Source organism: Lipophrys pholis (genome assembly GCF_963383615.2).
Source record: "Lipophrys pholis genome assembly, chromosome: 4".
Taxonomy (NCBI): Eukaryota; Metazoa; Chordata; class Actinopteri; order Blenniiformes; family Blenniidae; genus Lipophrys; species Lipophrys pholis.
In genome coordinates this window covers 12,046,660-12,071,665 of record NC_137637.1, presented here as the reverse complement: position 1 = coordinate 12,071,665, position 25,006 = coordinate 12,046,660, and the positions used below count along the sequence as shown (strand labels likewise).

The following is a 25,006-nucleotide window of genomic DNA, read 5'->3' as shown; positions in this document are numbered from 1 at the left end:
CCGGTCCAGTTGTATGAGGCCCCTGAACTAAAATGATATTGACACCCCTGATTTTAAAAAAACAACAACAATACTTTCCAAATATACAGGATTAATATTTCCCATGACTCCGTTAGCCTTCAGCAGTGTTTCCCAAAGGTCTGTCTGGGACCCAAAGTAAATGGTAAATGGTAAAATGGACTAACTCATATAGCGCTTTTTTGCTGACAGCAGCCCCAAAGCGCTTTGCAGAGCTCATCACATTCACCCATTCACACACACATTCACACACCATTGGACGCTGCAGCCGTGCAAGGCGCTGTCACTCCAATGGGGGCAGTTTGGGGTTCAGTGTCTTGCCAAGGACACTTCGGCATGTAGGCAGGGAGCAGAAAGTGCGTCGTGCAGTTGTTTCTTTGGGTCACCAAAGAAGTAGAGGGAATTTTTTAACAATATTTTGAATTTAGTTTATAACTCAAAATACAGTGAAAGAACAAGCTTTTCCCAATTTATTGTGGTTCAGATGCACCATTGTTAGAAACAGAAGAGGCCTCAGCGATAATTCAGCTGAGGAATCGTACTAGAACTGGTTTAAACCACTCATGCTTCTCTATCTTGACTCAACAAGTAATAAATAGTGTTTATATAAATTCTAATGAACTCCAGTAAAACACATTTCGATAAGGTAGCAAGATAAAAACTGGGAATTCTGGGCTTTCATGAGTGATTTTTCTTTTTTCTTTTTTCTTTTTCCACCTGACTGAAACTCCTGCATATATCAAATTTCCTCCAGGGGCTTGTAATTTAACATCAGCCTCACCGCCTTGCCAGATAAATGCTTAAGTGTGAAGGTGAAACGTCAGCCAGTCAATGTCCGCGCGAGATTGCAAGATGGTAACCAGAATATTCACAAAGCCTGTTCCCAGGGCTGAGCGATATGGCCTAAAAATAAAATCTCAGATTTTCTCACAAATAATTAGATTTCCGATTTTTTCCCCCTACTTTTAAAAGAAAAGTTAAAAGACAAGTTTTGATTTTATTTCATCAAACTTAACAAAACAAACCCCTATTTACCTCCTGGAATCAAAGTGCCAGCTGTTCTTTTATTAAAAAACAAATTCTGAAGTTTGAAAGGAGACTGAATTGTTAACACTCACATTAATAGCTGCCCCGTTTTCAAAAACATTAACAAGGAATTCTCTCAATACGTCTTAACCTGAAGACGTATTGAGGCTGGATGCCTCCGTTTTAGATGTTGGAATAAGCTGGTTGTGCTGCTGCCTTTTGGAGCAACGGAATTCAGACAAACCTTTCAGCGCGACCTCACTCGTTGCACGTCTGTCGCCACAAACCCAAACCAATTCCAGACAACGGACGATATTATTCCTTTTTTGGGAGCAAACGTCTTGCTCTCGTTAGCGGGAGCCGCCTCGTTGCTGTGTGTGCATTTCTGAGAGACAAGCAAGGGGGCGCTACGGAGCTACAGAAGCTCGCCGGGGGGAAAATGTGCGCCGTAGCAAGAGAAGAAAAAAAATCAGATTTCCTATTTTTTAAATTGTCCACAACAAAAACCTCAAATGAATCTAAAAAAATTAAAAATAAATCGATCTATCGCGCAGGCCAAGCTATTCCTGGTGTTTGTGATGCTGGAAGAAGAGCATATACTGAATATGTGACAAAAACAGCATTTCCATTTTGAACTCACTCAATATTGGTATCCATAAAACGAGAGTCATTTGCTTTGAAAGGTTTGATTTACTGTCTTATGGGAGTGGTCGTTCCTGCTGACCCCCCCCTTCTCGTGGTGCTGAGGGTCATTCCGGCCCAAAGCGGCATGTTATTTTAAAAGCATCCTCGATAGAGGACAGAGAGGGTTAAAGAAGAAAGGAGCAGGTTTGTTCCATTAAGCAGTTAAACTGAAGATAAAGGGCGAAGGGCTAAATACCAAAAGACCTCCCGTCAACGTGCTCCTTTTAATGGAATCGGGTTTTAACAAGTCTTTTTGGTTAAATACAGCCCGTGTCAGGACGATGCGTCCCACTCATAAAGCAGCACAATGACAATGTACAGTGGCACTAATACAAGGACATAGTTCATCATGACATTTTCTGCAATTCCCAACTGATTAGGGTCATTATGTTGGAGGTCTGATTTATGTTGTCATTTCCTCTCACCGATCCTGCATCAATGAATCTTAATGAATTGGTAAATAAGGGTGAAGATTACACTGTGTGACACCGCAACATTTCTCACCCTCAGCGGCCGAGATTTATGTAGCCAATTAGAGACTAACAGAGAAAATTGGCTGGCAGAAAAATAATATTCTTTATGGTGCAAAATGGAGGCGCATACTCAGTGAAGGGCGATTGTGTTGTCAGTGTGAAAGTCCATAAAGCAACCAGCACCTGACCCACCTTCAAAACACAGAGAGGAGTCGGACTGGCAGGGGCTGCGAGGGGCCGGCGAGCCAAAGTCCTTAACATTCACCGTGGCCGGTCTGGCATGTTTGATCAGCATAAACACGCCGCTGTATGACAAACATGTTTACCTTCTCACTACAAACATCAGACAATCAGACGCCACGAGGTGCTGCTTCTCTAATGAAGACACAGGAGCTTTTATCAAGGCCGTGTCCCTCCGCTGGAATAAAAAAAAGAAAAAACATCGCCTCTTTGAGCGAGACATCAAAAAACGAGGCCAAATTATTTGCGCTAAACATACAATGAGGTGATATTTTTCAATTATTTTTTTCTTTTTATATATATATATATATATATATATATATATATATATATGGAGGGAAATAAACCTGATCCGAATGCCCTTCATCTTGATTTCAAAGTAGGAAAATCAAAACTCAATCACCTCTTTGAAGACATGTGTGATCAACACGCAGAGGAAGACCTATACAATCTGATTAGGGGCTCTTTAAGTAGTCCCGGGTACATCATTATTACAGCCGTGATAGTTTTTATTTCTCCAGAGCAGATTAGGAAATGCTGAGGATGATTACAGCGAGGGACAAAAACTGTGTTTGTGTATCACTACAAAGCATTCAGAAAGCCGGCCTGCTTATTAATACCAACTTCTTAAAAGGGCACTTAGAGTTATAATGAGAGCCTTTATGTATTACATATTGTGACTAGATTTAGTGTGAGGAAGCGGTTCTCCACATCAAACAAGCTGGCTTGCTATTAGGCACCGGGGCTGAGGGATGCTGTGTGAAAAGGAGTGGAAAATTAAAGCTGAAGCAACGCAGGAAAGGGCTTAATTTACTGGCATGTACAGTATGCAAATGAGATTACTCTCAGCTTAACTGCATCATTTATGTCCATAATAACAGCATCATCATTACAGGGCTCAAATTAAATTACACTGTAATTAGCATATCAAAGTGATTGGTTAAAGTTTTAAACAAATACCCAATTTTGTTAATGAACATCTGTAATCACTTGTGTCGACTCTCAGTGAAAACATCCAAAACAAATATGTGTTTTGGAGAAGCGGAGGAATATCCCTCCAAAACGACACGTCTGTCTCTCTCTCTCGGTGTGTGTGTGTGTGTGTGTGTGTGTGTGTGTGTGTGTGTGTGTGTGTGTGTGTGTGTGTGTGTATGTGTGTGTGTCTGTGTGTGTGTGTGTGTGTGTGCGCGCGCGCTGTTGGTAAGACAGGGGGTGTTTTACCTGAAGAGCTCCACACACTCAGGATATATTTCCCAAACTCCAGGAGATCAAAGATCCAATTTCCCACACTTGCCACTTTCAGGAGCTCATCAATAAAATACTAATCACTTCACGGCTGATTCGGAGAATGGAGCTGCAGCCCACGGCTTAGGGAGACGTCCGTATCACCAAAAAAAAAACACGTCTGCATAGCCTGGATTGTGCGCGCACGCGCGTGCACAAGCCCGCCAGTATAAATTTGCAGGCGGGTTTTTTATCCGATAGCAGTCCTGCCATTTCCCCCCACTGATAAACAAGGTGAGTCTTAACATCTCGCACCGTGGCTCAGACGGAGAGCACCTCCTCAGACCTCTGACAGAAATCACACGCGCTTCAATACACGTGCATATTCATGAAAGCACAGCTGTATATAGAGATGAGAAGGAAATAACTGCTTTCCACCAGGAAGACTCTCGCATCACTGCAGTGAAATGAATACTACTCGTAGTCACATGTGCAATTTTAGTCACTTTCAACTACAATTAACAGCCTGCAATCTACTGAGCTACTTTTAAAAGTGTGCGAAAAAAAATTCACGTTGAATCTTTTGGTTTGCATTTTTGGAGGAAATTCTTGCAGCACATTGCTATAGAGCAGGTTTTCAGAACACTGCGGACGGTTCATAGCATTAAAAAAAGCTGCTGGTCAGGCGGATGCTTTTTAAATTTTTGCGAAGCAATCATAATAAAAAAAGAAATGAGTCGACGGTAAAACTATTAATTATGTGTTCCAAGCACACATTTTTATAATGTGTTTTATATAAACTGTAAATGATTAAATTGGCAATATCCAGGGGTCTATTTACATGATTTTATAGCAAGAGTCACCAGAATAGCGAACCAACTTCATGTTCTGTCCATATGAATCCAATCCAAGTCAAGTTAAAAAAGCACACTGAAGACACCACGATGGGCCCAAGTGATGTACAAAGAATGAATAAAAGTGTACAGTTCACACGTTTACATAGAAGATAGACGATACAGACAATACAATGAAACAAACACAGTTAAAACTAATTGAAAAGGATAATAACGTGGGTATTATGAAACATTAAAAAGATAAGTAAAAACAATATAGAATAAAAAGTCAACAGCTCACATGGCGTCGAAAGCCAAAGAGAAAAGGCGGGTTTTAAGGCACATTATTCCACAGTCTATACGAATGTCTGTGTACTTGCCATTGTTAATGTTTATAGCGTATCGTTCATTACAAAAACAAACAACAGCACCCACTAGTGGCCCAACAGGAAAACCCCGTTGGTTTCTGCCGGGTTCCGTGTCAGCGGCCATCGTTTTCAAAACGTTTTCGTGTAAACAGCGGTTTCACAACACGAGGAGAGTCGATGCTTTTGAATCCCAACAATAACATTATACAAACAATAACATATAAGCAAAAAATTCTGAAGTTCGACAATGAACTCCAAATGAGTAGAGGGTTTGGGGGGAAAAACACGATTCAGAATCCGAAAACACCACAGAGTAACTTTTACATACTGAAGCGTTTGCGCGGTTTATTTCAAACATTTATATCTTATACGGCTAAATTGTATTGAATGCGACAAGAATTAGTGAATTGTTTATGAATAAGAGAAGAATTCAAGAAATATAGCAATAGTGTAGTGTAGTGGGAACACACTTATAGTCCGGTATTTTTGCCCCCCCCCCATCACTTGTTTTTACTCTCTGGCTCATAATGCATCGAGAGAGAAAATGGGTGATAAGCAGTCGGCAGCAGCCGGTGGTGTACATTATCACAGATGCACTCGTCAAATTTTTTAAAAGTGGCATCTTATTTTATTCATTAAGAAACCCATTAAAAGGCCTTATTCCTTGCAAGTATGTAAAAGATGTGCCTTTCAAGGTAGAGCTGGGGCAAATCCACTCCATCAGCTAATGACGGCACTCATTACACAGAGAGAAGCTGGCTAATGAAGGCGCGGTGGCCGCCCGATCCCCTCGCCCAGCATAAAGCCCTATGAAATGCTAATATCTCACTTCTAATTAAAGGATACTAAGTCCAAATGCACCTTCACGGCCAGTAGCTGGCAACATAAATTTTATTTTTCAACACTACACTACACCCGGAGATGTGCATGAGCAACATTCCATTAATTCACATTTAATACCCCCCACTAGTCCTGCATTTTGCCGGGCTATCTGCCTCTCCTCTGGCTCCTCTCTCCTATAAGCTTTATATTGTGAATAAGCGCATCATTACGCTTTCTAAGAGCACTCTTTTTTTCCTGCTTTTTTGTTGGTGTGCATGTTGCTTTAAAGTGCTAGCAGAAATAAACACATATACACACACCACAGCCTTTATGCATGTGTCACAAGGGAAAGGTCAGGAAAAAAAAACACACACACACAAAGAGAGCAATAGAGGGAGAAAAAAAAAAGAGAGGAAAATATCCCAGTATCGCCCCTTCTGCACCTGTATACATTTACAATGTTTACACATCTTGGGATGTAAATATGTTTACAAAGGAAACCTGCTGTCTTTCTCTGAAACTGACCTTGGAGCCGGTAAACAATCTTTTCACAAAGTTCATTAACGTCAAAGAGGGTACACTCTTTCACCTCGCATAGAGGGGAGAGGGGAAAAAAAAATAAAAAATCAAAAGGTCAGTGCCATTAGCTTATCAACAAAATATAACTGCAATGTAGCGGAAATTATTGTGGAGGCCTGAACTAATACTGATGGTATGCTGTGCAGAGAGGTGGACTGGACAATAGTAAAACCAAAAGCATTTCATGATTAGAGGAAGTGTCATGAACGCATGAGACAGTGTGGAGCTATATGGATTAATTACTGGGTAACTAAGCCACAAAAGATTTCAAACCTTTGAAGTAACTGGGGCTGCACGATACATTGAAAATTTCACAATATAGCGATTACGACAAACTGACTAAACTGCAGTAAATTGTGTTTTCATTTGGACTGTACAGTATATTGCATATATATATATATATTTACAGTGGTATCAATGCCCAAAATATAGATCGGAAAGGACTGATTGAACTGTGTTCAACTGCGTTTCTATGCACTGCAGATATAGAATGACAGAATTTTAATGAACTCACAAGAATTGTATGAATTGTGGTATAAAATAAGGGGAAAGAAAAATAGCACTGTTACTTGGGATGCAAAGTAATCCTAAAGGCACAAAGACACTAACATCATTAACTTGCATTTATCTCAAATCATATCTTTATCATGACACTCGACATCATCGCACGTTCACCTAATAGCGTGCGGCTCTCGTTTCCACCCACTTTTCATTCACTTCACGTTACCGAACATTTGGGAACCATACATGTGAGGTAATGTGCCTAGTTTCCAGTCGAGACCAAACTGACAGTAAATACCAGTAAAAATAAACTAGCAAGCATATTCTTAATGAAACATAACCTGCAGAAAGAAGCAAGAAATCATAAAGTAGCTCCACTTTCAGGACATTTCATTGGGCGATCCAATTCAACAGTACTGTGAAGTCCAGCGACCAAAATAAAAACGTAGCCTAAATATAATCCTTAAATTTAATCGATCTGAGGATATCAAGTAAAAGGGAGTCTTATTTTGTAATCTTAAAAACGAATGTACCAGAAATGGTTTGGTCTATTTTCTGACGCTGGTAAAAGGAGGAGGCGGATCATCACTGTACAGACGTTGGTCTTGTTTACGCGACGTTTCAAGAGAAGTACACAGACATTTGTGTGGACAAAGTTGGGTTGCTATTCTGGGCGACACTCAACTATAAAACTATCAAGTCCCTGGAGAGTACTGACTGGGAGTCATGACACTCTGGAGGCGACATTGTCCTTATTGTCCGTCGACCCAACCGTGTGCAGATCAACTATTTACTATGGTCGCGGTGCGCACGCACAGCAGCAGCGTCTCAGAAACTTCGTGTTTCCCATTTCCGAGGAGGAGTGTTTTCAAAAAGTTCAACCATGGAAACTGTTTTTTAAAAAAGTTGTGTTTTCAGTGGCTCCAGGCAAAAACGTTGCAACAAAAGTTTTTCATTTTCACTTTTTTTCCACTTTTCTTTTTTCTGCCACAACAGTAAACATGTCGTTCTTCTTCTATAAAAATATAGATTTTCTAGATTGTAATAGTTGTACTTCCATAACCAATTGTTTGATATTACGATTAGAATCTATAAATGAGTACATTAGTAACGAGGGTCCAGTAGGTTGTAATAACGGTTTATTTTCCAGCATTTGACTGCATATTTAGTGGTCCAACCACAAGCATTGCTTTGGGAAAATGATTTTCTCTTTATTGTCTGCCAACAGTGAAATTACAATTATTGCTCCTCCATGTACCCAATAAAGGGGCTGGTGAATGTTTACGACTGGTTTCTCTTCAGTGTTGAGGCCCGACATCTGCAGGCAGTATGTGCTATGTTAGAAAGAGTTTGGTAATATGAGCAATTTCTTTCACGTCTTTCAGTGTCACTGTGACGATGGCAAGGTAAATTCACTGGGCAACAAAACTAAATCACAGCAGAAACAAAAGGTGCTTATCAACCAATCAGAGTTTTGCTTTATGTTTGATTCCAAACATTTTCACAGCTCGATGTCAAAGGTTCTCTACATTTACTGAAAGAGCAGGGTTCGTTTAGTACAAAGGTAAATCTTCATTTTAGGCCTTGTCAGATTTAAGCAGCACAGCTTGGTTTGAATAAACTCACAGGACCTGTAACATATGGAAGAAATCAATCAAAAATCAATCAAAACACCATCACTGAGAAAATCTTCAGCGCATGAAGTTTGGGCTCAACACCACTTTAAAAAATCCTCACAAAAAAGAACTTTCCTTTAAAAAAGGACATTTTATGTAGCTCTGATGTGTTTTATAAAGGCTGAAATGGGGGTTGCTTTATATTTAGTGCATCATTTGCCAGCGAAGAGCAGTAAAACGTCTGACTTTAAAGGTCAGTGTTAAGAACATATCACATGACGTCTGTTTGATCCCAGCCCAAGTATTTTCCCAAGGATTGTATGGCTCTGTACTGTGTAAATCACGCCGTCTGACCTTCTACATTCCTCATGCTCTGTCCTCCCATTCATCCACAGGCACAGATAATACTGGGCAAATATCATAAACGTGAGGATTTTAGGATTGAGGTGAGGCTGCCATCATCCTCCGCCAACTGGGGAAAAGAAAGCCCATGCATCTGAAAGAGCCGTGTTTCCAGCTGCTGCCAGACTAACCTGTGCTGCGGTTGCTCGACTCTAATACCTAATAGCCTCCATGCTGACAGTCCGTGGAGAACGCTCCCACATGATTGGCAGAGGGCGTAACGCCCAGTTTATGGACTTTGATGGCATTTTGTTCATGATTTGTGGCGGATCACCTTTTACTTTAAGCATGATGTCTGTAAAAATGGACACTCTGGTAAACTTGAGGATCGTAAATGAATCGTCTCGAAGAAAGCACGTTCAGGCTGGGGTGTGACCTGCAGCTGAACCGGCCTCTGCTCGGCCACAGGGAGAGGACGGCAACACCAAACACCCCCCCCCCCCCCCCCCCCCCCCCCCCCCCCCCCTCCCTCCGCTGATAAATAACTTAACACAGCAAACAGAGGCCCATCAGTCAAGCTACACATAGCTAACACCAGCACAGGGACAGAGATCGATGGGGAGATACAGACAAATAAAGAAAGACAGAAGGAAGACAAGAAGAGAAGGGACAGAGGGGGGGGGGGGGGGGGCTACATAGGGAGGGCATCTAACACTAGAGAGCAGATAAATATCACACGGGAGCCTGAGCCAAGCTGCGTGGAAGGCCAAGTACTGTAAGGCTGTGAAAGGCGGCCCATTTTGCCGAGCTGTGACATTTGTTTCTTATTGTCTAAGTGGCAGCTGAAAGCCCCCCCACCCCACCCCACCCAACCCCACCCCCCGCCAGAGGCCCCTCGGCTCGGCTCCGGCCCCTGCTTTTGACAGGGAGGTAACCATATTAGGACGTGTATGGTAAAGTAAACAATAACATAGTTGCAATGAGATGGAAATTTTTCAGCTAATGGTGTTTGTCATTCCTGTTTTCAGTGCACCGAGCAGCGCTGTGTTTTTTCTAGCCGGCCACAGAGACTTTGTTTATGAAAACAACGCGGGAGCCAAGGCTAAAACCAGAGCAAGAGAAGAAAAAAAGAAAAAAAAATGCGGAGGGAGAAAAACTGTAAATAAATATGAGTTTAAAAAATGCCTCCACCTTTTTTCATTTGATTACATAAATAAACCCACATTTGGGCAGAAATAGCCTTTGAGTTTTTCAGGCCATGTCCACACTATGGCAGCTCACTCTGTGAAAACACATTTTTCTTTCTACTGTGGACTTCTTTCAACCACTCAGCTCTTTCCCCTGTACAGCAATTTCATCTGGTAAAATCGTCAATGTGTGACAGCAACTTAAAAAAACCAGTCAACATTGTGACAAGACCCTGGCAATACAACGCATCTCACAGTACTGAGTTACAATCTAAGATACTGAAATGCTTATTCAACTCCTCCAAACACAGTAACACCTTGTTTTGTGCCACTCGATAAACAAGTATATTAAAAAAAAAAAAGAAAAAAAAAAAAGAATAATTTTTATTTGGCCACAAGGTGGCACTAGTGGAATCCATCATCAGCTGTTTCATCCACAAAAGAAATCGGAGGGAAACTAAGTAAGACTTACTACATAATTGCTAAAAACATTCAACAATGGGGCTCGACCAGCTAAATTAAAAACAAAAAAACATTCCAATTTGTAGGATTGGATTCATTCATTGCTATCAAACTGAGGCCCTGTTTATACGACAACGCATCAAGTAAATCGTTTTGGAATTTTTGTTTCAAAAAAGCTTTGTGTTTTCACGGCAATATCTTTGAAAATGATGTCCATTTACAAGGAAACAGCAGAAACGCTGAAAAGATTGAAACTACACACACATGCGTGCAGAGAACACTACGCTATCAACATTAACAATGGCGAGTACACATACACTGGAAGTTGAATTACCATTACGGTTGACTCTCAACCATAAAACTACCAAGTCCCAGGAGAACATGGGAGTCATGGTCACTCTTGTCATTATTGCCCATCTACTTGCGGATGTGAAGAAGAACTAGTAACTTTGGTGTGCCTGCAGAGTAGCTGCGTTTCAGAAAAGTTACAGTTGTCTCCGTAGTGTTTTCGAAAAGTTCCACCTTGTGAACGGTTTTCAAAAAGTGGCGTCAGTGTCTCCGAGAAATGTTGTGGTGTAAACAGACACAAAAAAACACATGTTACACTGTCATACGGTCTTAATACTACAGGATTTTTCAAGAATCTTCTGTTAAAAATGAATAAATTCCAAAACAGAATGAAAAGAGGAAGAAACTATGAAAGTGTGACTCATTGTTTCATATTCCAGGGACACTTATCAATCTGTAAATTATTGGCCAAAATGGGGAAAAAACTATCATGTGACAATCCGATCGTGGTTTTATTATCCTCTCCAGCACAGACATACATTATTCCACCCTTGGAACCAGCATGTTGACTCAACTTTGAGTCTGAAACAAACGGCTTCGTTTCTACACCAACACAGGCTTTCGTGACATATTAATGCTTAACACTTCCCTTTTCAATACTTTCATCAAAAAAAGGATGTGTTTGTTTATCAGCAATAAAAAGGAACATTATTTAAAAAAAAACTGACATATTTCCTGATGTATCTCTGGAATCTTTATTTACTGTATTTCCAACTCAGGGAAATACACATTTGAATTTTTCTCATCAAGTATAATTCACATTCCTGCCGTTGATTATGAGCAAACTGTGTTGACAGGCCTGACCTTTTAAGAAACCGAGAACGCCCAAGTCCACAATGTAGGAAGCTATCATGGAGATATTAGCTGCGTTTCACTTGTATTCAGAGCTGCTTCAGTGGCAGAATAATCTGTTCTACCAAAGACACGATGAAAATGGCGCTGGAGGCACAATCGTGCCATTTGAATAAACAGTGTGAACTTACAGCTCAGTGAGTCGTAATAATTCTTCAGTAAGGCATTACTGATTGAAAACATGTAAAACACTGAGAGCCAGAGATACTTGGTCCACGGAAAGTAGCCAGTTAGCACGAGCAAAACCTGCTAATGTGCCATCAGTAGGAGGATCATTTGGATTATTTGAAGCTGGTTTATATCAGGAACATTATGATGAGACACTGAGTGTATTGCATGTAGTAGATGTCCTAAAAAAAAAACATAATAGACAAGGGATGTTAAGATAAGTTTGGAATTATTATGATTAGTTAATTTAAAGTATCTGTTAGATCTTTCGCTTGAAATTCATCTTTTAATCAACATTGCTGCTCATCAAAAATGTTCCTATATTGATCTACAAGCAGCCACAATATGCAGGACCGGTACTGGAATGTTTTACACAAACTGAGGATTAACCCCAACAAGTTCCCAAAGGTCAAACTGCAAACACCGGTAATGTTTGTAGTTGGTGTGAGATGGCTGCAGATTTGAGGTTTTGAATCTGTCAAAAAAATGCTGTTTCGCGTGATTTAGGGATCAGAAGGAAGGGAGAAGCATCATGTAACTCAGGCCATGTTCACTCAGCATTGGAGCATTTCCAAAAAGTTGCACTTTGGGAGTCGTTTTCAAAAAAGTTGCGTTTTCAGTAGCTCTGAGCACTGCTGTGTGAAGGCCTCTCCATACTATCCACGTCCGTGCAGAGTCCGGGTGTGACGTCAAAATGGGCATCTGACCCCGTGCAGTCGACCACATTCAGCCTAAATTCTCTGACTGCGCAGACTGTGTGCTCCGACTGCGCATGCCCCAGAGCCGACTGGGAGCTTGTGAGAGGAGATCCTCCGTCTCCCCGTCTGTAACGTCACAAATTAAAACAAATAAAGACAGCCAGAGTTGAGAACTCCTGAGGTGAAACATAAACTACTTTAGGAAAGGAAAAGAATGCTGTGAGGAGAAGTGGAGATATTTTCGGGATTGTTACGTTATGAATCGCACACGGAATGAGCCCAGAGTGGAGTGTGGATGTGATTGTGTGTGTCCGCGGCCCGTACACGGTCTGCAGACACGCATTGCGGAAAGTATGGAGGGGCCTTAAATGGACAACCTAAACACAACGGAGGTTTTGTGTTTTGACTTGAAAAAATACAATTGGTGACACTACAAATTAGAGACTGCTTTTGCTACTGATTCTTTTTTTTTTTTTTTTTATCTCTTTTATTGACCTACTATGGAACCCAGAGAGAGAACCGACACACAACCGGTCCATTTTAGTGTAGGTCTCAGTAATATTCCAAATACATTCACTGCTTTACCTTGCAATATCCTCTGAAGCATTGACTTCATTGATAAAAAAAAAAAAAAAATCTATATTTATATATAGTTTGCAGAACAGAAGTAACTTTAGACTGTGAATGATTTCACTGGTTAGTTAGTTAGATAATGTTACTGTGGGACTTTGGTCATTAAAGGTGTTTCACTTAACTCGTACTGTTAGCACCGAATGAAAATCAAAACAATGGTACAAAAGCATCTTCCATAGCGTCGGCAAGGTAAAGGTTTACCCATGCAATATTTTTAGGAGCGTATAAATGAATAGAACTGTATTAGTAGGCTTTATTTACAATGTTTGATTCTCAGTTTGGAAAAGATGGCCACATTTTGAGAACAATTGCCACACCAATGGGAGCCTTGAAAAAGCTGTAGCCACTAGTCAGTGTTAATGTGATGAGGAGGATGCAGACACTGTGATGAGGGTGTAAACGGTACTCTGTGTACACTGAGGCGCTGTCACATTCAAAAGAGGGAGATGTTGAATCTGTGATCTGGAGTCAGACGATGTTGTTGTTGTTGAGCTCCACACACGAGAAGATAGTGTTGACTGCTTCCTCATATTGCAGAAATGTTGCGCTTCGATGATCAGATGGAGACGGGGACGTTTAGAAAAAGCTGCATTGGGAAAACCAGTTTCAAAAAAGTGCCGTTTTCATGAGCACCGTTGTTTTGTAAAAGAATTGCAACAAAAGTTTTCCATTATCACTTGAAGACGTTGTCTTAATCCACAGACAATGTTGTTGTTTCTCCACAATCCAGTTAGGCATGATAGAGATGAGTTTCAGTTTCAGATTGATGTACTTTATCTGAAAAATATTCTGCTTCAGCTGCAAATGAAATCTTCGTCCAGTGTTTGAATCATTTTTAATATTGTCCAGATAAACAAGTAAATACGTGGCAGCACTTTGCTCATAAACTGTAATCAGAGCAGGGTGGCAAACCCGGGGCTGAATTAACAAAGATGTGTTGTTGTCGTGCCTCTGAGGTTCAAAGGCTCCAATTCTTGTTAATTTCTTCAGATTTTGAAATATAGCCGTTGTTGTGCTTTATGTTTCACTGGTCCTTTGTTCTCCTGCCTATTGCCTCCCTTCAGTCAGGCCCTGGCTGAAGGGAGGCAATAGGCACTCTTATCGGTTCCAGGTTAAGAAAAGGCACAACCTCATGTTTGTGTGCAAAGGCTCCAATGTTTTTCCAGCACGTCTTTTGAGTGACTCCTGCTGACTCACTGGTCAGATATTCAAAAAAATTTGAAAAAATGAAAGAAAGAAAGAAAGAAAGAAAGAAAGAAATAACTTAACCTCAGCATGAAAACTGTGAAATAGCGAAGTCTTTCCAAAGGTTCAAAGCTCACAACGGGCCTGGGTTCACACGCATTTCAAGAGCCATACGATATATACACAGATGCATATATGACATAAAGCAAAACCAGACGTTGAACTCCCCCGCGTCTGTCCTCCTCACATGTTGACTTTCTTTGTTGATTTTTTCTTTTTTTTTTCATCCACCTTTCTCCTGACTCTCACTCGCTTGCAGCCTCATTCCTAATCTCACACCGAAAAAAAAAAAAAGCAAGCTGTTTATTTGCGTGGGGCTGAAGCCGTTCTATTAAGCAGCCCCCACCAGGTGCTTTATCCCTAAAAGGGATTTGTTTTCTTAAATAAACGGAGAAAGCAAAAGAACTGCCAGAGTGATATTTACCATGACACCAAGTGAGTGCAACAAAGTCAAAACTCTCCAACCCCCCCCCACCCCCCCAAAAAAAAGGCTGATAGGAACTTTTTTTACTTCTCTCAGTCACAAACCTTCAGTGATGATATTGGTATTTCTCAAAAATATATGTGCATTTATGTGCAGGAATATATGTCAACAACCACGCACAGAAAGAAGAGAAAATGTGTGTTTTGCAGATTGTTTAGGAGTTGAAATGATGTTTCTTCACAGACTCTGGTCGGTTTATTTCCCTTTGCATTTGGGGGATGCGTGTGCAAGTTATGCCAATGAAAAATGTGCACATTTCTGTGAAATCCAAACAGCTTGTCGAGAAAACCAGGAAGTGTTTTTTGTTTGTGTGTGTGTGTGTGTGTGTGTGTGTGTGTGTGTGTGTGTGTGTGTGTGTGTGTGTGTGTGTGTGTGTGTGTGTGTGTGTGTGTGTGTGTGTGTGTGTGTGTGTGTGTGTGTGTGTGTGTGTTTTTTCGGTTTAGAAAACAGAAGTCACAAAGGCTGCATGCAGTCTGTTCCAAATCTCCTGTGAGATTTGTGTTAAAGACCCCAGCGTGCTGAAAACAAGTTGCCAGATTGTCCCAGTGGTTAGTTGGTTTTTGCTCCAACAGTCAGCGTGTTGCAGCACATTTGACTGATCTGGATAAGTTCAGACTTTGACTGATCGGCTTCGTGGGTTTCTTTCTTCAATTCCGAGTCTTGTTCTGCAAAACCGAACTGCAGAGTGATTTGGAGTGAGTCTTGTACCATCTCCAAACTGAAGGCCAACTTCTAAATAACTAGGGATGTCCGAGACGGGCCGCAAATTTGGCTTTCTAAGCCAACCAATTCTTTGTCCTGTCAGCACTTAGGAACATTGACAGTCTATAGATTAGGATGCAATGTCTTTTTGACAGCAATGTTGACAGGACTTCCACTCTGCCAGTCAACATAATACACTCGGCCAACATCCCAAGGCTTTTTGGTTTCCAAATAAAGGCTCGAATGCAGAAAATGTCTTGTTTCTTCAGACTTCAGACTACCAACCACATTGGAAAAAAGACCAGTAAACAAGAGTCAACCGCAGAATAAGCTGCTTGGCATGGGCATAGAAGATGAGGCCATTTGTAAATACATGCCACCCACATACTCACCTCAGATAATCATTCAACAAATGCATGCTTACAAATCTAGCATCATTACCGGAGAAAAAGGCTGAATTTTAAATTGTAGAAGATGGATTGCAAAGAAGCCTCGTTTTGACAAAAACATAACCTGCCAAATGCAAATTTTCAGTGATTAACACCCTCGCCTCGTTGCATGAATGTTGTGGGTTTCAGTCCTGGCAGGCGAGGCTGAGTCCCCATTTACACCACAAGGTTTCAAGTGAAAATGCAGCGTTTTTTTTTATTTAACATGGAAACGGCAGAAACGCTGAAGACGATGTAGTTAGCCTGCCAGGCCATAAGTTGACGCTGTTGGTTGTTTTTTGTTATGAAGCCACACACACGTGCACAGAAAACAATACGCTATAAACAATGGCGAGTACACGGACCTCCGCATATGCAGTAGAGCTATTCCAGAAAAGTAGAGTCTTCCGCTGTTTCCACGGAAACTTAGTATTTTCACAAAGTTCCCCCTTGGGAGCCATTTTCAAAAAGTTCATTTTCAGTGACTCTGAGCGCTGTTGTCATGTAAACGGACTCCCAAAATCTAATAAAGTTTTCTCTTTTCACTTCAAAGTGAATTGGGTTTATCGTGGGTCATTTTCCAGTGGATGTGAATCTGTGCGTGACAGTCTGTGTCTGCGTCTGCCCTGTAATGGACTGACGACCTGTCCATGTTACTGTCTTTGTCCATTTTTGTCTTGAATCAGCTCGGGCTCCCAGCAACCCAGTAGTTTAAATATAACGCAGTTAATGATAAACAAGCGTTAAAGAACCATCAACTACTTTAAAAGTAGTCAAATTAAATGACATACTTGAAAAATATATAATATAAATATAAAAAAAAATTGGATGTATTATAGTATTGATCCACAATATTCTAGTAAAAAAAAATTGTGATAGAAAGCAGAGATATTTTCTGAACTCTGTATTGGTTTTTATTAATATTTATGAAAATATATACAAAAAAGCAGAAGTACCACCATAAATATAAATAAATACATATCCACATTAGTGTTGGAACCATCTGAAGGCAAAACTAACAGGTTTTCCAAGAGTAAAAGCAAAGAAATATAGTTTCCTATATTTCCTGTCAACATTTGTTAAGTTGGATATTCCAGCAGCTCCAGCTTGGTGTAGAAACACACTGACAGATGCTTCCCCAGGCTACTAAATAAAACCCTCTGTGTAGTCCTTTTGCTCAGAAGACAACAAATCAATCCCATTTATTAGTTCTATTTCATCTTTTCTGAAGCTGAGACACAAGGCCAAAGCCGGGATATAAAAAACCCACAAAAAAAACAGCTTTGGCAGTCTTTCTCTCACTTTCGTGATTTTCTTTTCATCTCAGCTGTAAGACAACTTGCCTCGAGATGGAATTTGCTTACTTTTGTCGCCTCGGTCAATCTGGCGCGAAGCCTCTGTCGCGTTAGCCGTCTGCACCTGGTAGCCAACTGACATTACCAAAGCAGCTGGTTCGCAGAGCGGCGGCATCCCTCAATGTTTCATACCAAAAGAAGACGGGATAGAAAAATAGATTGAAACCTGTCAAATGCCTTTCCTCCCCCCCCTCCAAAGAGATATTTATTTTAAGTAGCTTTAAGATCACACGCGTGCGATAAGATTAGCCGTGCAATTGCATGACCTCACAACAAAAGAGTATTCGAAGATGGAGGAGATGCAGAGGAACGCAGTACTGTTGTCTCATTGTGCAGCATAAGACGCGCATTATACTGCGCAACCTGTTTAGTCAGACAATACAGCGGCGGGCGACGTGCCAGAGCGCGCTGATAGCGGCTGATTCAGCTCCGCGAGCAAGAGCATCAGATAGGGAAGAGCTGTCGGTGGCCAGGTGAGGATGTTTAGAAGCCTCTGACACGTCCTGCGATTTCAATCAACAGGAAGGGGCTGGAACAGGCCTCTGGATCCGCCACACCGCCACCCCGCCTCGGGGCCTCCGTCGCCTCCGTCGCCTCCGTCGCCGCACCTTCGATAATTTTTCACTTTCACGCTGCCGTGCATCTATTCTGCCTGTCACTGTTTTTAACTACAGCAGATAAGCTTGCAGAGAGTAGATTAGGGCACTTACGGTGCATGAAAAACACAGCAACAAAACTGCCACTGACAGAAGCGTTTAACTTTCCTGCTAGAAATCTCCCCCATGTGGCACTTTTGCTACAGCGAGTTGTTTATTATGTTCCGAGCTCGGCATAAGCGATTAAGGGAGCTCTTAAGAATCAAAGTGTTATAAATGCATGGAAACACAGCCGGCTGTAAATGCCACAGAATTAGAAGCTTACCAAGCCTAATACTAATACATGGCAATTTTCAGCTTGATGCTGATATAAAGAAATTACTTTTTTAAAGTAAGCAATAAATGCAGCCAGGGGGAGAGATTGCGGAGGACCTATTTTCATCCCGGCATAAATCTGAATGCGACCTTTCCGCGGGTCCCACTCCTCAATCCACTTGTTTATTCTGAACACTTTCCATAGAGAAAGTAGATTAAACAAAGCAACTCCGACGAGGAATTACAAGACGCTGCATGTTTGCACGATGTCTTCTTCTCTCTTCCTTATGTGGAATCATGAAATTCAAATGAAGCCTGAATTGAGATGATAGGTTTTCTCGAGGAGGAACACATCTTGGGTTTCAGAGGATACCCATTGGTTTTGGGAGGGGGGGGGTTGGATGTCATCAGGTTTGATGAAATGGACAATAAAGCCAGATCCAAATAAACATTTTGCCACTGCTTTTTATAGTTTAAATGTTTTGATTCACAGAAAATGCATTTTGAAAGTATAGCTGGTCCACATGTGGCAAAAAGCATGTTTCTTTTTATTTATTTAAATATATACACACGAGGCCCGGCTGACTCTATTGCGTCTTAAAAGAGCTTTATACACCAAGACATATTAATCCCATAAGCTGACTACAGGGATTTGTGCGTTAGTGATGCAATCAAAATCACATTGGAAGCTTGTGTCAATAATTAAGCTGATTTTGCCACATTAACATTAATTACAGGACCATTTGGAAGATTTCCGGGCTGATCTTGCATCTGGAGCGGGCCGGCTGAGGGGCCCTGCTGGAGTGGACCTGAGTATGTGGAGAATGCACTCCAGATAAACGGCAGCGATGTCGAGCCACTCTCTCCATTTTCTCCAAGGCTCAGTTTTCTAACGTGCAGGGAGGGGTGAGTGCCGGAATAAAAAGGAGCAGTACAGGCTGTTTAACATATCGTAGTGAGGAGGCCCTCCTCTTGCAAGCGTGAGAAATATAACTAGAAATGAAAGTGACACTTGTGCTTCTTTTTTTTTCCCTCTCCTTTTTTTCCCTCTAAATCCACGGAGAAGCAGCAGACGAGCATCATCTATCTATTTTAGCTGATAATCACACTCTGTGTGCTGCATGTACATCTTCACCCGAATGAACAACAAAGTTATAGCATGTTTGCCAAATATCATGCGGCCCTATTTCTTATTTCTTAAAAGAATTACTTTGTGCTATTACAGTTTGGAGAAAAAAATATTATTCAACCCTAATCTCTCTCTCTCTCTCTCTCTCTCTCTCTCTCTCTCTCTCTCTCTCTCTCTAGTATAAATAGATTTTTTTTCCTTTTGTATGTATGTGCATTTTGGTATTTTGTATATATTTTGACATGTCTGGAATGAATGAGTATTACATAAATACCAAATAAAAATCAGTCCTGACTGGAGTGAGCTTATAAATATTAGCTTTCCGAGATGAAATGACAATAAAGACATTCACAGGTCCTTGAGGGCATCACACACACACAAACATATTACAAACCCGCATATTTTGTTACTGCATGAGAATCAACAAACGTTCCAAAACCAGCAAATATGTAAACACACAATTCTCAACACTCACGTGTTCAATTGATTCTGCGTCCATATTAGCCTCATACTACACCTTATTTTCTCTGTTTATAATTACTCCAGCCACAACCACACTCAACATCACCTTGTGTTTCTCCACTTGGGCTGCTCGGTGGCAGTGTTATAATCTATGCAAAGCTTTTTCTCCCAGAGAAGAAGTCATGGACGCAGGAAGTCAAAGCGAGGTGTGATCACAGGATTAGCCCCGTATACACCACAACAACTCGAGTGAAAAAGCATCGTTTTTGTGTTTTCGTTGAAGAAAAGTTGTGCGTTTACAAAGCGATGTATTGTACACAAATCATACGTAAATGGAACAAATGCTGAAAACAATGCAGTTACCATGTTCGGCCAGTGGTTGGCGCCATTGGTTGTAATGCCATTGTTGTTATTGTCCATCGACTCATGCATGTGCAGAAGAACTATTTATTAAACAATACAGTAATTCACCCCCACCCCCAAAAAAGTGACAAATTGTATTTCCAGCTTAAATAATTATAGCTATGTGTTCTCTGACTTCAAGTTCCTGAATGTACCGCTACATGGGAGTCGTGAGGATGACCTGAATTCCTTACATTACTTTGTATCGAGGGTTACTCAGTGGTGAAACTAAATAAAATTGAGAGCTATTTGTAAAAGTTCATGAATATTACGTGAATGAAAAGTGTTTTTATTGAAGAGTCAAATGATGTGTTGTCGGTACAAGTGTTAAATTAAATAGACATAAGGATAAGCGCTTTTATGAAGGACATAGAGCAGTTTATCTCACAGATAAACCAGATATTACTTATACCTCTTTGTTCCTCAACCAAATATTTATATTAAATATGTTATTTATGGTGTGCACTGACAGCTGCACACAATGAAAGTGTGGCTAAAATGAAATGCACTGTGTGTTCCACACATCTGCCAACAAGTCACAACATGCTTGTGTTGCCAGGCAGAGGAGAAATGATAAAACTATAGACAAAAGCTAATAAAAGGATGAGATGACGTGAGGTTCGAGTTGTACAAGACAAAAAACAGACACACTCCTGGTCTAAAGCCTGAAGTGTGAGGTCCACTCACAAACACACACAACTTCCCCCAAACTCTGACTGCATCTCTTCCAAATGCTGTCATGCTCTGGGCATAAGACTGGAGGAGCAAACACCAGATTATCAACATGATGGCTGAGATGCCCTCCCTTCCTGTTTGGTAAACAGACTAGAGCCGACAATTTCTCTAAACTGAGCAGCTGTGCACGTGTCCTCGTCACCTACAACTTCTCACACGGCGGAAACTAACCGACTGCCACCCTTCGCTCACTACTACACAACTACTACAACTACTCACCAGGCTCGGTTGTAGCAGCGTCTCAGCAAACTGCCTGCACTGAGCAGCTGTCGATCCGCATACCCATCCCTCTCCCCCAGACGGACACACACACACACACACACACACACACACACACACACACACACACACACACACACACACACACACACACACACACACACACACACACACACACACACACACACACACACACACACACACAAATACAGTACACAAACAACTACAAGCAACACTGGATTCAGTTAATTATTAAGCCAATTCAATCGGGCATTCGCACACATGCAGGGGAGCGCAGTCTGGTGAATGATTGTGTGTTTACCTTCTGCTCAGACTTGCTTATTTCAAGCAATCTTCAGTTCCAGCGGTGGTGAAAAGGCCTCCTCGCCCTGCAGACACAGAACAGGGAAATGTACATATTTGTCAATTGATAACAGAAAACCTGAATTCACAGGTGCAGACTAATAGTCTCTTACATGCAGCCCACACGGTGTCACCGTTTACAATTGATGACTGGCTCCAACAACATCACACGTTGCAAGAACTCATCGGAAAAGACTCTATTCCGTTGTATGCTCTTGGAAAGCCACCTCAGAGCGGGGCCAGGAGCCACCTCTATCTTCCTGGTGCCTCCTATTATTCCCGTTGCCTTTCCACCCAGCTGTTAACTGCTACTACACCCACTGGTGATAACAAGCTGAACAATGTGGCCGTCTCTGAGCCAGTCGCTTTATTTGCAAGACAAAAACTTTTCATATTCCCGATGGTGAATGGCCAACGTGGCACCCCCTGCTGGCAAACAGTACCTGCTCTGTCCCCTGTCTCAAATCCCTCGGGAGGCCCTGATCTGCATGCACGGCGAACTGAGCGCTCAACCCAGGCAAAGAGAGATCGGAGGGGGAAAACAGAGGTAGAGAAGGAAACAAAATCTTATTTTTATGGTAAACTGAGAAGTGACTGTGGGACAATATCTCAGGTGAATTTGAATAAAAGCATTAAAGCATATCCAAAGAGGAATGGAGAAAAAAAAAAAAAGAAAAAAAAAAGACAGAGGGAGCTTTGACTCCCTTTGTCACCGTTCTTTTTCGCCGGTTTACATTTGGCAGTCAAAACTGTGGCTGGGCATTTGCACGAGTGTATCTAAAGCGGCATAAGCATAGATAAAAACAGGCGGAGAGCTTGGTTTCAGCATTAATTATGAGCTAAATGCCCTCGTTGAAAAGGCGAGTCAACACGCAGCTCGCTCTGAACTCCAGCAATGGGTTGAACAATCATCGAAAAATGGACCATTCCCACACAACTACCCCTATTATTGTGATTCATTACACTTCAATTAACATATCATCAATGGAATCGTAAATCAATGGCGAGTGCTGACAAATGACAGATATTTTCAGTTTCAAACTACTAAACATCATTAATTCCCATCACCTGAAAGAGCCCCGGGAGCTAAATGAGTTTACCCAATGCATAACATCCATTTAGATAAATGTTCCATCATTTTAATGATGGAAAATTTGTATTGGGAGGTGGTAGGAAAAAAAAAAAAGAAAAAAAAGCAACAACGGGATCCTGATAGCAGCTGTACGCCTTTTTCTCCTGGTAATATAATGCCCGTCTTGTAATACCTAAACAGATAATTGTCTCCATTTAGAACAGCACAAGGCTGTAATATTGCCGTTTGGAACAGTGGGGGTGCCCGGATCGTGGGGTGAGGATAAACAAGCGCACGCTGCTTCGCCCGGTTGGGAAAACTGAGCCCATCACACACTCCCACATTGAGATTTTAGGGGAACAGAACAACTCCTGGTTGAGATAATTACCCACCTAGGTGGGTTATGTGCCTGCTCAGCGAGAGGCCTGAACCAAGAATATGAATCAGAATGCAACAATTTCTAAAGACAAAGAAAAAAACTAGGGAGCATTTTGCAAGGTTTTCTTGTAAAGTCGGGAGAGGGTGCTTTAGATTTGCTGCGTTACGGCGGAGAATTGGGCAACTTTTGCCAAAGAAATAGTTTTGGAGCAGTTATGAGTTGCCTTTTCTGTGTGGAGTTTGCATGTTCTCTCAGTGTATGCGGGGGATTTCTTCGAGTTCCTCCCACAGCCTAAAAACATAAAGCGTAATAGAGATAGAAGAGGAGGAACTGCTTTCTGCTACTAAACCTGACACCTTCTAGTTCAAATTTGTTTTGTGGCATTTTCAAACGTCTTCTTTCTCTTCGGGAATATGTAAGAGAAAACACAATGATTTCCACTCATCTTCTCTACTGTTTCATCCAATTTATGGCTTGTTTGTGCTCCATGGACGTCCAAAAACAGGTCGGCACACCTGAGCTGAAATAATCGCCACAGCATTTATACTTCCAAGCATTCAATATGTGAGAACGGATGTTTTGGTATACAAACCGCCAGAAGGCGCCGCTCTAAATCAACGTGAGGGTCAAATACCAAAAAGAAGAGTAGAGTTCATTGTTCAAGATGAAGAACAGAGAATTCAATGATAACTAGAATGGTGACGGCTCGAGGTCGCACTAAAGTTATTAACTAAAGGATTGATAGAGAGTTCAATAGATGGACTGAGAATCACGGCACTCTGACATGGACACTGAGTCAGAGCGTTGTTAAAAAAGGTCCACCTTGCGAGCCGTTTTCAAAAAGTTGCGTTTTCAGTGGATTCGAGTACCGTTGCCGTGTAAACGCACCCCAAAATGTAACAAATGTTTTGCAGTTTCATTTGAAAATGTTGTGTACACGCGGTCTCAGTGTTTGTCCTGTGACTGGTGACGTGTCCATGGTTTGCCCTGCCTTCCTCCAATGTCAGCTGGGACCAGCTCAACCTACTCGAGATCCTAAGTTGGAGGAGGCCGCGATAGAAGAAGAACGGATGAAAGGAATGTTATGAGGCTCTGGTGTAGATAACTTTACCATTAGCCTAATACCTCTAGAGGGACGGGTGATCCAAATAAATGTTTCTATTCTCTATGCAAATCCCACTGGCTTCATTGTGATTGTGGAAAAAAGAAAACATGCAAACAGGCTATTTCCAGAGGAACTGGACAATCAGAAGGGTTTTTTGCTATGGAAATGAACACACAGTGGTTATATCTGAGCGCGAACAAAGACTCATTTTATTCTGTCCACAAACCTGTGAAGTGGACTTCCCTATTTGCACGGAGGGGAGGGGAGTAGGGGGGGGGTCGCAGCTTTTACAATACGCTCTCTAGTCCCAGGTATGTTATCGGTGCCTTTGGCTTTGTTGTAAGATTGCGTGTTCAAAATATGTATTAATACCCCCTCCACTGAAACGCACCCAATCCCAACAAAAGGCCCGCATTCAGTGTGGACAGCTCTTCAGCTCCTCTAATGGACAGGCTCTCCTCTCTCTTCACACTGTGCAGACAAAAAGATGAGGGCCCATGAATATTTACCACTAAGTAAAGTTATTCCATTAATTACTCCGAGCACGCTTAATACTGTATCTGTGGCTACTTCTGTGGCGGCTCGTTAATGAACCTTCACACATCATTACCATATTAATTAATGCTCAACTCAATGGTTGTCAATAGGAGGCTGCCAGAGTTGTCTCCCTGGTTTTTTGCAGCCCATCCTGGATGTTTGGACCACTTAGTATCAGCACCTGAATAAATCCACACTATCTATTTATCACGCTAAAGTCCCACAGTGAGACTGAATAAGAAAAAAAAAATTGTTGTGTTCAACACTCCTCTGGGCTGGTGGATGTGCATTAGGAGCATTGTGTAAATAAAAAAGAGGGCGTAGGAGAGTTTTAGCTGTGTGGAGTCGGTGATATCAATATACAGGGTGGCTGCTGTTTGTTTTCTGGGTGTGTGCAGGAGATT

At 41.5% G+C, this 25,006-nt stretch overlaps 1 protein-coding gene across 3 annotated transcripts in view; it reads right to left on the bottom strand.

Moving 5' to 3' along the window:
* Positions 1-25,006, bottom strand: part of foxp1b (forkhead box P1b) — a gene marked incomplete at its 3' end in the record, with an annotated part of 204,831 nt that overhangs the window by 101,103 nt on the left and 78,722 nt on the right. For all 3 annotated transcript variants that reach the window (XM_080460795.1, XM_080460796.1, XM_080460797.1), the window contains exon 4: positions 21,469-21,535. The remainder of the gene's footprint in view (positions 1-21,468; positions 21,536-25,006) is intronic.